Below are 12933 nucleotides of genomic sequence, written 5' to 3'. Positions count from 1 at the left end.
TCCTAGATCTGAAGTCATTACTATAATATGCACTCAAATCCCGAGATGAAACTTAGAAATGGCCCCAAAAATGACAAGATGCAAGCCCTAAAGAAGATCTAAGTGATAGAAAGCCAAGGTTGAAGCTTTTTACCTCAAACAAACTGGAAAATTCAACCGAAACTCTGGATCTACTGCCTTCTTCTTGAACCTCCAAGCCTTTTCCTTCCTTCTCCAAGCTTCAAATCACTAAAAAGGCACAAAATAGCTCAAGAACACTCACAAACTGATTAGGGTTTCGAGAATAGGGTCTGAGGGTGATGGAGGTTGGAGTGGAGGCCATATAAGGTGTTTAAATAGGGTGCAAACCCTAAAATTTAGGGTTTCATTCAGACAGATCTACTCGTCGAGTCGGGGCTTCCGACTCGTCGAGTAAACTCTTCCACCCGCATCCAAGATTAGCCCCTACTCGACGAGTTTGGGTCCACCAACTCGTCGAGTCCCAGTATAAAAATGTAAAACTCATATTGAAAACTACGTACCGGGAACCAGGCGTTACATTTTCAATTTTTGGACTTTTTTTTGTAAATTTGTTGTTATTTTATAAAAATATTACATTTTTTTCTATCTATGAGTATAGTTAACTTTTGTAATTTTTTTTTTCAATTGTGGTTTTATTTGAGGTTTTTTGTAATGTTTTTGATCACAAATCCGCACAAATGGTCCATGTGGTTAGTTCAAAATTGTCACTTTGGTCCAAAAAAATTTGGACTAACACCATAGGTCCAAACTTTTCATTTTGTTGCGAGTTTGGTCCAATTTGTTTTGAATTTTTTTATAATGACGATTTCGCCCTTATTTTTTTTCTTTTTTGGCTTTTATTTATTTATTTAAATACTTTTATGATTAAAAGAAAATAAAAAAGAAAATATTACCCCTACCCTACCCTCTCTCTTTTACAATACAAAAGACCACCACCACCGGTCAACATCACCGCCGCCACCAACACCGGCCACCACCACCGTCGACATTGATGCTTCCTTTGTAATCTTAATCGCTGGAAACTTCAGTCATCAGAAAGTTTACCTAGCTCCAACGAACACCACACACATACACAACTCTCTCTCTCTCTCTCTCTCAAGATGAACAAACAAACAAAAATCAGAAATCTAACATACAATAACACATAAAAAACCTAGAAATGATTAAACACAAATGAAATGATTAAATACAGATGATACCAAACACATACATCTGTTCAAGAACATCTGATATACAAAACTAGAAATTTGATATACAAGACCCAACACATAAACCTGATTCAACACACAACACTCATCGGAGCAACATCATCTTTAATCCATTTGTTGTTCGAAGCAAAAAACCAAGGGTTTATAGATCTTTAGTGGTTTGAAGCAAAAAGTGAGGGTGACAACACATCCAAAAAGCTAGTGTTTCGAAAAACTAGAATGGTGGCGACGCTAGGGTTGTTGCAAATGATGCCACCTTGCCCGAGAAGGAGAGAGTCGAGCGACTGAAACCCTAAACGGCGTCGGATATCTCGCCATATTTTTTTAAATCCAAAATATGAGGGTGACAACAAATATTCATGTTTGAGCTGCCATACGATGCTCTTCAAACCCTAAATGGCGGAACCTGAACCCCTATGATGTTGCTCAAACCCTTGTGTCGTCTGAACCCGAGCCTTCACTGCCACCGCCACCACTTCTACAAACCCTAGATATCTCGCCATATATGTTCGTGTAACGTCTAGGGGTGGCAATTGTTGACACGACACGACAAAAATACACGACACGAAACGAAATTAGGACGAAACTGAAATTCGAATTCGTGTTCGTGTCGTGTTCGTGTTAAGTGTACAAAACACGATGTCGTGTCGTGTCGTGTTCGTGTTTAAAATTTGACACGAAATTGACACAATTAGCATTTAGTTGTCGTGTTTTTCGTGTTTGTCGTTTTTTTCGTGTTATGTATGATTAAATATTAATTAAATAAACTAATTTTTTATTATGTTATCTTTGTCGTGCCGTGTTGTGTTTGTCGTTTTTTAATTGGTTCGTTTTCGTGTTAGTTAAAAAACACGACATCGTGTCGTGTCGTGTTCATGTTACGTAAAACCTTGTCGTGTCGTGTCGTGTCAGACAAAAAGACGACACGATGGCTCGATTTGCCACCCCTAGTAACGTCCCAAAAATCATGTCCAAAAATTTCATTTTAAAACTATAATAAAAACCATAGTTATCAAACCATTCATTCAAACATATTTAATCACAGTATCATATCTAAACATATCATATCAGAGTAAATTATCCCAAGCTAAAACATCATGGTGTGTGCGATGCAGTCATCCCGAGCTCTTCCCTCCGCTACTGGAAGTACCTGAAACCAAACTGAAAACCGTAAGCACGAAGCTTAGTGAGTTCCCCATACTACCACATACTACACATATAACCACATACTGGGCCCCCGCCCGCTGCATCGGGACTTGCCCGACATCGGACTCGCTCTGGCATCGGGCCCCGCCCGGCATCAAGCCCCGCCTGGCATTGAGCCCCGCTTGATATACAGATCTATCTCTCTTAGGCCCCGCCTGTCTCTGGGCCTCGCCCGCTATACACATACAATCATATAAACATTCTAACACATAAGCAAACACACTCTACTGAATTCCAATCCTAAGGCCTCGCCTAACTTGGGCCTCGTCCATGTCCTGCTACTGATGAGTCATGGAACCCCGTCCACACTCCTGCTGATAGTGAGATACGGGCCCCCGCCCACACTCACTTCTTCCCTATCTCGGGCCCCGCCCCTGCTCTGCTACTAATGAGAAACGGAACCCCGTCCATACTCAGCTAGTGATAAGATGCGGGACCTCGCCCACACTCACCTCCCTACCAGGAACATACAACACAGACAACAAGTATAACTAACCTACTAACATTCCTCGGGCTTGCCTCGGCATCGGACCTTGGTCCGGAATAATATACATATAAACTTTCCTCGGGCCTCGCCCGACATCGGACTGTGGTCCGGAAACATACTATCATACAATGCCTAGGGCTGACCCTTGGGGCTTCCTACCATACATAAACTAAATGGGTCGGAATTGTGGCCGTAGGCCCATGCACATAGTGAGGAGACTCACCTCGCACTGTTGAACCCTGCTGATACCCCTCTGGCTGTTGATCGGCAATTCCCGAACTGCTGACCCTTCGGCTTCCCGAACTACCAATACCAAACATCACTTAGTCCAATACAATAATCCTTCTTAGGGTAAAATGACCATTCTACCCCTAGGCCAACTTGGTCCATAACAAGGTGATGGGTTTGAGCCAAAAGAACATCCTATGTGCTCATGAAAACCCTAATGCTTGGATATAGGTTTCTCTATTGTACATGCAATTCATCCAAGACTTATAAACCCTAGATCTAGCATACATATTTCGAAATTATCATAAGAAAACAGATCTAGATGATTACCTTTTCTACAATGGCTTGAATCTTCTTGTCTTGGAGCTTAGAGTCACAAATGTCACTCCTCTAATGGCTTACAAACACCACACAAGAAAGAGGATGATATTGGAGAGAGGGGAGAGGCACAATTTCGGCTATGAAGACTCTTAGGGTTCAAGTGGCCGAAAATTGGATGCACTGGGGTCTTATTTGATGGGTTTTGAGCATTCTAACACTTCCTAAGTGTACATGCAACCCTAATAACCTTGAATCTATGTTTTCTCTATATACATGCAAATTTCTTTTTCAAGGTTATTTCCTAACTAGCATGGCATGGGGATTACATAAAACATAAAACTAGTAGAAATACATACCTTGTTGTTGCTTGGATTCCTTCAAGACTTTGTGAGCCTAGCACCCCAAATGTTGTGCCTCAAATGCTTCACACAACACCACAAGACTTGGAATAACTTGAGAGAATACTTCTAGCACTCAAAATTGGTTATGCCCTCTCTAGTAACACTAGGTCTACTAGGTCCACTTTTTGCTAGCCATAGGGTTCCTTTTATAGTGTTGTCACAATTAGGGTTTACACATGAATGCCCTTAATTGTCATGACTCTTGATTTCCCATGACCCATGGATTTGTAACTCCCATGGACTATCCATGGAGCTCCATATGGTTACATCCATAACCCATAAACCATGGATCATTAATCCACCATAAAAGAATTGATGATTGTCATAATCAACCCTATATATTTAATTAGTCTCACTTTGATCACCAAATTAATACTAGATTAATACTTGATCAATACTAATTAAATAATACTATTATTAATATATTAGAACTTATAATATATTAATAATCATAAGTACCTTATTCTCTCATTTAGTCTATCCAAGTATTGCAATGCCATGCAACCCAAATGGACCATGCCGGGTCGGGTCAAGTACATACCAAATAAAGTTATGGACTTAGACACTATATCCAACAGTCTCCCACTTGGATAAGTCTAATAACTATATTTGCAAATATGACTTCAAAATCCGACTAGCAATCGTAGCTCTTTCAAAGTCTCTCGGAACTAAGATGATGATGATACGCCATTTAAGATAAGTGATCATATAATCCTCTGTTCTCATGATATCAGCCGGACAAACACATGGAACATGGTCTTACTTATTGTCCAACATTTGTTTCTCGATCTCTGATTTGTTTCGACATAGAACTAAATTGAACACATCAATTAGGTTCTGACCGGGCCCGGTACATAGGTCAAAACCAAATCATCGAGGGGCCCAGATATCGCTTCTATTTCTAGAAGGAACAGATAAACTTCGACTGATATGCTTGTACTAACTACTTGTTGAGTTATTCACAAAGGCACGTTTTATAACATCGAGTTACCAATACGTTTTCGTACAATCAATGAATAACCAACTCATAGTCAACAACTCATATCTCTAGGTTTGAAGATTTATATGATATTACCGTCTCACGATCACTCGAGATAAATTCCATGAAGTGATGCAAGTGAGCGTGGGTTGGATCCAATACTCAGCCCTTATGAGTACTCATGAATGTTGTAGCAACCATTGCATTGTCCAAAGCACTTTTAGACAAATCATACAAGCCAAATTCATGACAGTCTTAAATCAATACTTACTTCCAAAGTTTGACTGACTGTGGATGGTTTGAATAATAACATAATTATTCTGGAAGTAAAAACATGCAAAATTGAAACATAGTAAACAATCAACACAAGATAGTAACACCTTACTCATAAATAAATAACAACTTTTATTTATCATCAGATGTCAATTACATTTTACAAGTTTCAGGAATCTAATTATTGAAACTAATATCATCCCTCAGCCCAATGCGCCTCGCATGCTGTAAATGCTTAACCCTGCTCAGTCCCTTCGTGAGGGGATCTGCCGGGTTCTCATTTGATGATACCCTCTTAGCCACGAGGAGTCCTTCTTCTATTCGATGTCTGATGAAATGGTATTTTCTGTCAATGTGCCTAGATCTCCCGTGATCTCTTGGTTCCTTAGCCAAAGCAACCGCACTTTCATTGTCACAGAAAATTTCCATTGGCTCCTTTATAGCTGGTACAACTCCAAGGTCTCCGATGAAGTTCTTTAGCCATATCGCCTCCTTAGCTGCTTCACTTGCTGCTATGTACTCTGATTCACAAGTAGAATCAGCTACTGTCTCCTGCTTGGAACTTTTCCAAGTAATTGCCCCTCCATTTAGGATAAAGACCCAGCCTGACTGAGAGCGGAAATTATCCCTATCAGTCTGGAAGCTAGCATCGCTATATCCTTCCACTCTCAAGTCATCACTGCCTCCGAGGGTAAGGACCCAATCTTTAGTCCTCCGCAGATACTTGAGAATGTTCTTTACCGCTGTCCAGTGTGCTTTGCCAGGGTTCCCTTGATATCTACTGACCATGCTCAAAGCAAAGGCCACATCAGGGCGAGTACAAGTCATAGCATACATGATCGAGCCCACAGCAGAAGCATATGGTATATGACTCATTTCAGCTATCTCAGCCTCTGTACTCGGACTTTGAGTTTTACTCAGCTTGGCATTACTCTGGATTGGTAATTCTCCTTTCTTGGAATCTTGCATACTGAACCTCTTCAGCACCTTATCCAAGTAAGTACTTTGACTAAGTCCAATTAGTCTCTTACTCCTATCTCTCAATATCCTTATCCCTAGGATATAGGCAGCTTCTCCAAGATCCTTCATAGCGAAACACTTCCCAAGCCAGGACTTAACCTCCTGCAAGGTTGGGACATCGTTTCCTATGAGAAGTATGTCATCCACATACAACACCAAGAAGCTAACTATGCTCCCACTAGCCCTGACATACACACAAGACTCATCCTCACTCCTAGAAAAGCCAAACTCTTTGACTTTCTCATCAAAGCAAAGATTCCATCTGCGAGATGCTTGTTTCAATCCATAAATGGATTTATCAAGCTTACACACTCTATTAGGGTATCTTGTATCGACAAAACCCTCTGGTTGAGCCATGTAAACATCCTCAGCCAACTTTCCATTAAGGAAAGCGGTTTTGACATCCATTTGCCATATTTCATAATCATGAAATGCAGCTATGGCTAACAATACTCTAATAGACTTAATCTTAGCTACTGGTGAGAAGGTCTCATCATAGTCAACTCCCGGAGTTTGAGTAAAGCCCTTCGCAACCAGTCGCGCTTTATAAGTGTGTACCTTCCCATCCATGTCGGTCTTCTTCTTGAAGATCCATTTGCACCCAACCGTCTTACAACCTGGTACATTGTCAACCAAGTTCCAAACTTGATTGTCATACATGGACTGAATCTCGCTGTCCATAGCCTCCTTCCATTTAGCAGACTCAGGGCCTGCCATGGCTTCCCTGTAGTTATTAGGTTCATCCAAATCTATTAGTGTACTATCACTAATAAATGTATCACCTTCAGTGGTGATGTGATAACCATAATAAAAATCAGGTGTGTTCCTCACCCTAGTGGAACGTCTTGGAGGTACAGACTCATCTATCAGATCAACAGGAGTTTCCTCCTCTGGTTGGTCGATAGCATTTGAGGTTCCTTCACCACTTGACTCTTGAAGCTCTTCAAGGTCAATTTGCCTCCCACTGTCCCCTTGGCTTATGAATTCTCTCTCACGAAAGACTCCTCTTCTTGCTACAAAAACCACATTATCACTGGGTCTGTAGAAGAGGTAACCAAAGGATCTCTGTGGGTAGCCGATGAAAATACACCTCTCACTTCGAGGTTCAAGCTTATCATGAGTCTCACGCCTCACGAAAGCTTCACAACCCCAAATTTTGATGTGGTCCAAATTGGGAACTTTCCCAGTCCACATCTCGTGAGGTGTTTTGGCAACCTTTTTAGTAGGGACTAGATTAAGGATATGGGCGGCAGTCTCTAAGGCATACCCCCAGAAAGAGATTGGTAACGAAGCTCGACTCATCATGGAACGAACCATATCCAACAAGGTTCGATTGCCCCTCTCAGCTACACCATTCAACTGTGGTGTTCTGGGAGGTGTCAATTGTGAGACAATCCCACATTCCTTAAGATAGTCAAGGAACTTAATGCTAAGATACTCTCCTCCTCGATCGAATCGGAGCATCTTGATGTTCCTGCCCAATTGATTCTCAACTTCCTGCTTAAACTCTTTGAACTTTTCAAAGGTTTCTGACTTATGCTTGATTAAGTAAATATATCCATATCTACTATAATCATCAGTAAAAGTCACATAATAGCGATTAGCATCCCTTGTAGCAACTCTGAAGGGCCCACACACATCCGTGTGTACAAGGTCCAACAAACCTTCACCCCTATCACAAGTACCTGTGAAGGGTGACTTTGTCATTTTTCCAAGTAAACAAGACTCACAACTATCATCTGACTTGAGGTCAAATGATTCCAAGACTCCAGCCTTTTGGAGTTGGCCTATGCGCTTCTTGTTAACATGTCCAAGACGACAATGCCACAAGGATGCTTTATCCAAGCTATCTGAAGAATCAATATACAACACATTATTTCCTAGATTGTCTACAACATTCACGGCTTCATATACACCATCACAAGGTAATGCTTTAAAGTAAAATACATCATTGTAATAAACATTAATAGCACCATTTTTATTATCAAATGAAAATGTAAAACCTTGTTTGTACAAGCCATGAAAGGAAATAATATTTCTCGCCATTTCGGGCGAGTAACAACACTTATTCAAATCTAACATTAACCCATTATCAAGCAATAAAGAATAAACTCCTATCTTGGTAACAGGTGATGCTTTCTTGTTGCCCATGACTAAGTTTATCTTCCCGTGCTCCACTTGCTCACTTCTTCTTAGTGCCTGCAAATCAGTACAGATGTGAATACCACAACCTGTATCAAGCACCCAAGAATTAGCATTAGATGAGTTATTAGACAATATTGTGTAAATACCTGCATGGGTGGGTTTAACCTTCCCATCCTTTAGATCTTGCAGATATTTGGGGCAGCTTCGCTTGAAGTGTCCCTTATCCTGACAATAGAAGCATTGTGCTTCCTTTGGGTTTGAAGAAGGAGTAATGGGACCTTTCTTTGTCCTACTTGAAGAGGAACCATCAAGAGTCTTACCCTTGGTACCCTTCGAAGGGCTTTTCCTCTTCTTACCCTTTCCCTGCCCAATAGCCAGAACAGGGGCTGTTGAAGGAGTAGAAGTAGCAACCGCTTTACCCTTAAGGCCATTTTCAGCTGTCCTTAAGAGTCCTTGAAGTTTGCTAAGTGTGACTTCCTCCTTGTTCATATGATAAGTCATACGAAACTGATCATAACTTGGAGGTAAGGAATGGAGAATGATGTCAATCGCCATTTCCTCAGGAAAGTCAACATTTAGCTTCAGCAACCGGTCAACGAACCTTTGCATCTTCTGCAAGTGACCGGTGATGGGTTCACCATCCTTCATCCTTGCGGTTATCATGGAGGAGATGATTTCATACCTCTCCTGACGCGCGCTCTGATGGTACCTTTCCATCAGATCCAGGTGCATCTCATAGGGGTAGAAATCTTCATAGGATTTTTGAAGTTCAGGAGTCATGGTGGCCATCATGATGCATGCTACTTTAGTAGCATCCTTTTCATGTGCAACAAACTCCGCAAACTCTTCAGGAGTAGCAGTGGCTTCATTCACAACCTTAAGCTCCTTATCGAGGACATATTCTTTGTCCTCGTAGCGGGTAATCATTCTGATGTTTCTGATCCACTCATTGAAATTGGATCCATCAAAGATGACCTTACCACACAAGTTCATAAGGGAAAAGGAGCCTGTTGGGTTTGAGCCAGAAGCATTGTTGGAAGACATCTGAAAGGAAAGAAAGACAAGTTTCATTAGATTAGGAATCCTTAATAATTCACCCAAATGAAATATTAAGGCTAGGATCCAACAAACTATTTATAGTTGGAAGAGGGATGCCGTAATCCATACTATAAAATATTTGAAGGTAGGTAAATGACGATTACCAATTTCCACCATAAGAACGAAATATTTTATTATTAGGTTTTATTGGTTTTGAAACTCCTAGATCTTTTGAGATACATTGAACTTTTCAATGGCATGTTTGAATCTCGATTGTGCCCTCTCAAGTTTGTGACTGGGATGCCGAGGATCACAAACAAGGTGTGAATAACCATACAAATTGACTTGGTACCCTTAACAATATTACCTAATCGATGTGCCGGTTAACCACACACGCTCCACCGATCTATAATAAGGTCAAGTTACCCTTTGCCACTCTTACTAGTCCATGTTAGTGTGCCGGTTAACCACACACGCTCCACTAACGACTTGGTAAGGTACAAAGTGTAATTTTATGGGCTAGCACCAATTTCACATTTTCCTAAAGTAACTAAGATTGGGAATTTATAATGTATAGTTACTTTATAATTCATTATACTTTTAACGAGTATTTAAAGTCGTATCCTACCCGTTCGGCTAACGACCCTCCACCGATCAAGGAAGCGGTGGGTGAGAGTGGACACCCATTAAGTCACCATTTTATAGGCAACAACCTTATACCCCCCTTATAGACCGGCTTCGTGAATGAGGCCTACTAACGGTAAGAATGACATATTCTTATACATATCTATATAATAAAATTATAATAATAGTATAAGTGTTGATTTTTAAACTTTTTAAAAATCTAAGGTTTAATTTGGAATAAAAGTATTAAAGTGTAAGACTTTTCAAATTCCAAAACTTGAGGGCAAGATTTGAAACTATTCCAAGTCTCTTCAATTTGTAACTTATGAGTTTTAATGGTTCATAAAAATGAAGACTCTTCATTTTATGAAACCTCTTTAGTTCTTTAATCATAATTAAAAGAAGTGACTCTTGGTTATCCATAACTTGAGGACAAGTTATGGACACCATCATAGCCATTAAGATCATGAATTAAACACACATGGTGGTTACACATAATTCCTATGATCTTCTAAAAACTCATAAGAACACAAATTCATGTCAAGCAATTTCAAGAAATCATATAAACATATACAATACTTGAAAATTGATAAAAGTCATGTAAAATTGGTTAACATAATCATTATCATTTTGAAAAACAGATTTTACAAGTCCAAAACAGATTGGGATAATGATCTTAATCCATTTCCAGCAACAAAACTCGAAAAAACTGCGCAGCACGCTCCTACTCGCCGAGTGCACTATTCTACTCGGCGAGTAGAATGAATTTGTTCATGGACTCGGCGAGTCCTCCCCATGGACTCGGCGAGTTCAGCCGTCAGAGTGCAGAATTTTCGATTTTTAAGCAGTTTTGCATCAAGTATACAGAAAACAATCCTAGGCTCTGATACCACTGATGGGTTTTGAGCATTCTAACACTTCCTAAGTGTACATGCAACCCTAATAACCTTGAATCTATGTTTTCTCTATATACATGCAAATTTCTTTTTCAAGGTTATTTCCTAACTAGCATGGCATGGGGATTACATAAAACATAAAACTAGTAGAAATACATACCTTGTTGTTGCTTGGATTCCTTCAAGACTTTGTGAGCCTAGCACCCCAAATGTTGTGCCTCAAATGCTTCACACAACACCACAAGACTTGGAATAACTTGAGAGAATACTTCTAGCACTCAAAATTGGTTATGCCCTCTCTAGTAACACTAGGTCTACTAGGTCCACTTTTTGCTAGCCATAGGGTTCCTTTTATAGTGTTGTCACAATTAGGGTTTACACATGAATGCCCTTAATTGTCATGACTCTTGATTTCCCATGACCCATGGATTTGTAACTCCCATGGACTATCCATGGAGCTCCATATGGTTACATCCATAACCCATAAACCATGGATCATTAATCCACCATAAAAGAATTGATGATTGTCATAATCAACCCTATATATTTAATTAGTCTCACTTTGATCACCAAATTAATACTAGATTAATACTTGATCAATACTAATTAAATAATACTATTATTAATATATTAGAACTTATAATATATTAATAATCATAAGTACCTTATTCTCTCATTTAGTCTATCCAAGTATTGCAATGCCATGCAACCCAAATGGATCATGCCGGGTCGGGTCAAGTACATACCAAATAAAGTTATGGACTTAGACACTATATCCAACATTATTTATACTGGTGCTGCTAGGGTTTCAGTCAAAACCCTAATGGACAACTTAGGCCTTAAGCAATCCAAGGAAGCTTCTGGAATAGGGCCCTTATGGCCGAAATTAGGATGGACACCTCCCTAATTTCGTCCATGCCTAGTCCATGAGGCTCCTCAGCCCAATATTCAACTATCACACATTTGACAGTTTAAGTCCCCGATATTTAATTAATTTCTTTTAGCCACATAATTAATTTTTAATTAATTCTTGTCTAATATTAATTAAACTATATGATTTCTCCTTTAATATATTATTCATATAATATATTAATAAACCATAATAACCTCTCTCTTCATAAATCATCCTATCATGTTGCTTTGGTGAAGGCAACCCAAAAGGACCATGCACAACCGGGTCAAGTACTTAACAAATATAGTTACGCGCTTAGACACTAATCCAACAGTCTCCCACTTGGATAAGTCTAGTAACTATAAATGCAAGCACAATTCGATTAGCAATCGTAGCTCTCAAAGACGCTGTCGAACTCTGATCATATCAGTAACTTGTCCTTTAGATAAGGGGTCGTATAATCCTCGGGTCTAGATATCGTGCAAACAATCACATGGAACATAGTCATACTTATTGTCCAGCAGTTTGTTTCTCGATCTCTGATTCGTCTGACATAGAACTTAATTGAACACATCAATTCAGTCCTGACCGGGCCCGACACATAAGTCAAACCAAATCATCGAGGGGCCCTGATATCGCTTTTAACCTCTCAGGATAAAAGGAATAGATAAACTTCGACTTATATGCATTTATCATCCACTCATCAGATCATGCACAACAATACGTTTTATAACATCAAGTTACTGATGCGTTTACGCATTATCAATGCACAACCAACTTGCAAACAATAAACCATATATCTAGGTTTTAAGACCATATGATATTATCGTCTTGCGATCACTCATGATAAATTCCATGAAGTGATACCAGCAAGCGCGGGTCTAATCCAATGCTCAAATCAAACTCATAAGCACTCATGAACGTTGCAACAAACCTTTGCTATGTCTAATACACTTTAGACAATCTACACACCAATTCATGACAATCTTCTTTCATACCTACTCCCAAAGTATGAGCGACTGTGGAATATTCGAATAATCTTATTATTCAGGAAGTCAAAACATGCAAAATGAAACAATAGGTAAATAATTAACATAAGACAGTAACTTTACTTATAAATAATACTCTTTTATTTAATCATCAAATGTCAATTACATTTATCTATTACACATTTATAAACTATCTAATCTAAAC

Source organism: Lactuca virosa, chromosome 5 (genome assembly GCF_052849685.1).
Source record: "Lactuca virosa cultivar CGN04683 chromosome 5, Lactuca_virosa_CGN04683_v6, whole genome shotgun sequence".
In the NCBI taxonomy this organism is placed as follows: Eukaryota; Viridiplantae; Streptophyta; class Magnoliopsida; order Asterales; family Asteraceae; genus Lactuca; species Lactuca virosa.
This window is presented reverse-complemented; position numbering follows the sequence as displayed.